Raw genomic sequence first — 6,265 nt, 5'->3', positions numbered from 1 at the left:
TCAATCCTAAATGGGTTGATTTAAAACACATATATAAATAAGCAATGCATGTGGTTGTTAAATTTGAAAGATGCTTTTTTTGTGATTTTTGTTAACGATTTGTTTGTTTTTGTTTTGTTTGAGATTGCGACACGGTGATGTCTGCTGTACCCTTATTTTGACAATTGCACTTATTATGTCTGTTTTGTTCACGCATCGTTGTAAATATAATGGAATTTGATGCGACTGTCATACAAGTGAGAGGTTTAGCGCTGTAACACCAGTTTCAATCATTTGATTTTTATCATTTGATTTTCCATTTGATTAAGGACTTGCCGTTTTAAATTTTCTTCGGATTTCAGTATTTTTGTGAATTTACTTTTCCCTAATTTATTTTACATTTTGAAATAGCTGATTACAATGTTTTTCGTTTTGTATTCTTACCAAAACTGACATTAATACATAAGAAACTTCATAATTTGTTAACTGAATTCCATATTTATAAAAGCAATTTATCACAAGAATCATCCATTATGGTTGAACTCAGAAATTATTTTAAATGATTGTAAGTAGACTATGTTTATATTTGTTTATTAAAAGTAGAAGATTTAAGAACACGTATAAATGCTGAAAACATTTAACTCCCTCATTTTTATAACACATTATTGCCTTTTGATTTTTGTGTTTGAGACCCACAAAATTTAAATCATTTAGTTTTATTCAAAAGAAGACATGATATATTGAATGGTCTTTGGCTTTCTTATTATGTCCCGTTTTTAACTTTGTCGATTTTGCGACGGCATTGTCAGTTTGCTTTCGACTTATGATGAGAATGTTCTTTTGTTATGGTTCTCCTGTTTTGTATAATATATCAAATAACTTTGGTAAAATCATCCTTGATGAAATAAAGATATTTGGTATGTTTGGTAATGTCATAACTATCTACCAGAAATTAAATGATTTATATAATAGGTCATCGTATCTTCAACATTTAACTACACCAATACCGCATAGCAAGCTATAAAAAGTCCCAACATGATTATCTATTCTTAGATATTTTGGCTCTCAATAATGACGACTTCAGTATGTATATTAAAGAAATTTATCCTGTTGAACTTACTTTAAATAAAGCTAGTACTAACAATGACCACTGCCCTTTCCTCGATCTTGATATCTATATCACTAACGGAAAGCTGAATACTAAAATTTATGATAAAAGAGATGATTTTTCATTTCCTATCGTTAATTATCCATTTTTAGATGGTGACGTTCCCTTGTCACCATCTTACGGTGTTTATATATCTCAACTTGTACGATTCGCTCGTGTATGTAACAATGTTTTAGATTTTAACGAGAGAAATTTATGTATTACTGAAAAATTATTACACCAGGGTTTTCGATATCACAAACTAGTCAAAACATTTACTAAATGTTATCATCGGTATAAGGACATCATTCGTAAATATAGATCAACATGCAGACTTCTTATACGTTCAGGTATTTCACATCCAATTTTTTATGGAAATATTCTTTATAAAGCACAAAGGTGTCAGTATTCACCTCAAAAACTAACAAAACCTTTGAATAGACTTATTAAGAAGGGATATAGTTACGATACCGTTGTCAGGTCATTAAAGATTGCATATTTTGGCGTTAATATTGATTCACTTATAGGGTCTTTGCATCGGAACTAAACACATTTATTCAAAAACCAGTTGTTGGCATGACACGGGTTATGTTCTTCTCATATATGTTATGATGGTATGATACTAAACCCCTAACGGGAAGGATTGTGCCTGATGTTCATATGATGAAATCATAATCTTTCAGTCAGTTTAATTGAAGTCTGGAGCTGGCATGTCAGATAACTGCTAGTAGTCTGTTGTTATTTATGTAATATTGTCATTTTGTTTATTTCCTTTGGTTACATCTTCTGACATCAGACTCGGACTTCTCTTGAACTGAATTATAATGTGCGTATTGTTATGCGTTTACTTTTCTACATTGGCTAGAGGTATAGGGGGAGGGTTGAGATCTCACAAACATGTTTAACCCCGCCGCATTTTTGCGCCTGTCCCAAGTCAGGAGCCTCTGGCCTTTGTTAGTCTTGTATTATTTTAATTTTAGTTTCTTGTGTACAATTTGGAAATTAGTACGGCGTTCATTATCACTGAACTAGTATATAGATGTGGTATGGTTACCAATGAGACAATTATCCAACAGAGTTCAAATGAATATGATGTAATTAGATAATAGCCACTGTTCGGCCTTCAATAATGAGAAAGTTGAAACCGTATAGTTCCTTCAAAAAGCTGCGGGAAAAAAACACGAAAAAAACAAAAAACTCAACACTTAAATTTACGACATAGCGGACGATTTCTCGTTCCCTATTGTTTATTTTCCTTTTTTTGTCGGTGATGTTTCTTCCTCATCATCTTACAGTGTTATATATCACAACTTGTTCGCCTTGCATGTGTCTGTTGTGACGTTGTAAATTTCAATGAACTTCACATATATATTATTAATTAATTATTCATTCAGGAATTTCGTAACACAAATTACTTCAAATCTTTACTAAATTCTTCAAGAATAAAAACATTTAGATTTCAAGGTTGATTCAGACGGGAAAGCACGGAAATGTAGAAACAAATCCTTTAGATAAACCTCTTCTAAAAGGTTATCAATTGAACGCTTTAATTAGATCTTTGAATATTGGTTTTATTGGTATCAATATTGATTCTGTTATCAATAATTTAAAATCAAACGTAATATCATTGCATATTCATATGTACATTGATTGCTCAACAATCTGTCGATACCATCATAGGTTTGCACAAGGTATGTATTTCTCTGACTGTTTATGACGTATTTACTAAATCTATTGTATGTTGATATTTAAGTCTTATATGCCTGATCTCTTTGTTATAAGTTGTTATTGGATTTGAACTTAGTGTCAGTAATTGAGAGTACTCTCAGATATGTATTAAGTGTGTTTGTGTTTTAGGGATATATAACTATTCTGCCATGTTAAGTCTGTGGTTATGTCAGATAATATCCTTTATTTCCATCAGTTGCTTGTTACATTCTCTTCAACAAGTCCAAGCTCCTTGTGAAGAGAAAATGTAATATTCAATTATATTATATTTATAAGTAAAACATCAATCTAATAAATGTTTCTTAACATTAACTAAGAATTTAACTTTTTCTAACTTCTTCGAATAATACATTAGTTTTTTAAAATTCTCTAGTGAGTAGACAAAATACATCAATTCTTTTCATTTTCTGATCAGATACATAATATGATTTATAAATTGAAAATCCAATAATAGTAATAAGATAGTTAAAGCAAAAGTAATATTTATCAGATATTTTATAGCCAAAAACAAGGTCTGTTAGATATATTTCTATGTTTATCAATCTGATGAGTTAGGCTATGTTCAACTGATTTTTTATAGAAATAAGGAGATGTAGTATGAATGCCACTGCAATAAGACAATCAGACAAGAGGACAAGTATCCTCCAAAGTTTAAATGTAGCGAATGTTAGCAATTATAGGCAACCGTACAGCCTTCAACAATGAGAAGAATCCATACTGTGTGGTCGGCTATAAAAGTTTAAGAAAAACAAATATGACAGAATTGAACCAACACCAACCACTGAACTACCGTCTCTTGACTTTGGTTTATATTTTGTTCTTTTGTTGTTTTGTTTCACCACTGTCTCATTTTAAGGGGGGGTTGGTGCCTTCAAAATTCAATTTATTGTGAATTCTTAAATTTTCTTTCAAATAAATGAAAAAAAGTAGACCATCTGAAGTATTCAACTGTTTGTGCATATGTTACAGTGAAATTGTAGAATTGCGGATTACTCTATAATCCCGGAAATTTCCAATGATTCTGTATAATCAGTAAGGGATATAAGCCGATATTGGACAGGTCTGAGGCCGCAATCTTTTACAGAATGGACTGTTAGAGGCTTATATCTTACTTCAAACATTGTTTAACACGTCGAAAAAGGTAAAATAAAAAAAAATGCAAGCAAAGATTTATTTTCATCAAGTATGAACATTTTTTTGTGAATAAACTTTCTTTACATCAAAATATATCCTTCACGTTGGCCCCTTTAAACAGTAGCGCAACTTAAAAAAAATAGACAAAAAGAAAGTACAGCTGAAGGTAAAGAACATGTATTGCTACATGAAGAAAAAGACACAGAGTATGTGTATGTGTATCATGATTTTTGCGAGTGCAAGGACTACTCATAGTTTCTACTCATAGTTTCCGTGAATACCTTGAAATGCGTTTTGTGTTTCAAAATGGATAAAGTGATGAAAGTTTAATCTTGATTAATGCAAAAACGATGAAAGAAATGTCGTTATAAGTGATTGTGTTGTTACAAACTTGGGATTAAAATCAAATGTGTATTCAGAATCTATTCCGATACATTAATTCAGTGTGGATTACAAATAGGATATAGTCAAAATAGTTAATAATGGCAAGTTTTATATATGTTATATTTCAAAATGTAGTCCTCTCCTATTAGTTTCTTGTTTCTTCTCCGGTTTTATTTTTACTAGGTGAATGAGAAAAAAAGAATAGCATATGAAGACAGGTTTTTGTTGAACCATATATATATGGAGTGCACCGTAGTCAATTATATTTCAAATATATAATTAAAATGAACAAATGAAAAGATAACAACATGCTCTTAGTGATATTCTTTTGTTGGAATTTTCAAGAGACTGCTATTGTTTACCAAAACGGTACAACCTGAATACCCCACCCCCTTTTTGTGTTTTTTTTTCTCTGCAAGGTCGTGTCGCTCTTTTATCGTTTATTTGTGTGTTGAGTCCCTTGTGTTTTTTTAAATGTTACCGAAACGCAATTTTGTCTCGATTTTCTTTCAAAAAAATCTTTTATAAAACGATCACTGCGAACAAAGTGCGAATCGGACACACTATCTGTTTGTTTGACAGATGAAATGCGGTAATGTCTTCCTTTATTCATCGTCGTTCATAATCGAAGTGTTCATATTCATATGTATGCAATAATATCAGAAAACAACTTGTAAATCAACGCCGAAACCTGAAAATTATAAAAAACTATTATAGACCCCTAGTTCATGAATGAAGTTCTAGATTCGCACTTTGTGCACGGGATAAGGTTGAGATTATCAATGGCCCTTTGCGCCCTTGTATTGCGGCATGATCTTTCAATTTCAGAAGCATTACTTTATTGCTTTTTTCATTTTAATTGTAGTTGAAAATGATATTAGGAAGAATAAGAGCAACACCAGAGGTCAATTTTGGTAACCTAAAGACGGACGAGGATAATTATTTTGAAAAAAGAAATTCATAAAAGCAACAAAAACAAGACTTACAACGAGCATAATCAACTTATTGAATTACTGCTAAAAGAGACAACCCAAAAACACATGAGAAAAATGGCTGTGATACAAGTATTGGTAGTGTGAAAAATTAATTTGGAATGATTTTTTTCTCTTAAGAAACCGTTTTGATGAGTGACAAAATTATTGTATTGGAAGGTGACTTTAATAAAAATGTTTTTGTCAATTGTCACTTGTTCTTTGGTTGTAGTTTTGTTTACATGATGAAAACGATTGGAGTAATTAATAATTTTTTTTCATTCCAGTGATTTTCATATATATGTGTTGATCACCATTCAAAACATTGTTGTGACGTCATTCTATTGTTTTGCCCGTTCTTTATTTCAGTGATTGGACTATCATTTACCTGTAAGAAACCCTTATGTTACCTTTAGCTGTCCAATATTTTTAAGAATAACCCTCCTCTTTCTGTCCAATATTTATGTCTACCAATTTATGCATTAACTTATGTTTCAGAATGAAGATATTACAATCGACAATCGTTTAAAATGTTCCTAAAATGAGAAATACACGTGCAAATTGAAAAAAAATGAAATCACTGTTTAGATTTTTACTTTCACTGTCTTAACTATTACTACTTGAATAAAAAGTGGTGTATTAGAACGTAAAATTAAGTGTTGTATTATATACATGATGTCAATTTTAAAAACATATTTTATAACCCTGAATTACACAGGAATATTTTGCAGCATTTCAACGTGTTAAATTTCTTCATGTTAACATAACTTTAAGGATTAATATCTTGTTTAATATACTACTTAATGCAAATGTTATGTTATGTTCTGAATGAAGAACTATTAATATAAAGTGTAATTTCATTTGTAAGATGCAAATCCTTAAATGTGAAAAATATTTTGCCTCCAGCTGTTGTACTTAACGT

This window comes from Mytilus edulis, chromosome 3 (genome assembly GCF_963676685.1).
Source record: "Mytilus edulis chromosome 3, xbMytEdul2.2, whole genome shotgun sequence".
Taxonomy (NCBI): domain Eukaryota; kingdom Metazoa; phylum Mollusca; class Bivalvia; order Mytilida; family Mytilidae; genus Mytilus; species Mytilus edulis.
This window is presented reverse-complemented; position numbering follows the sequence as displayed.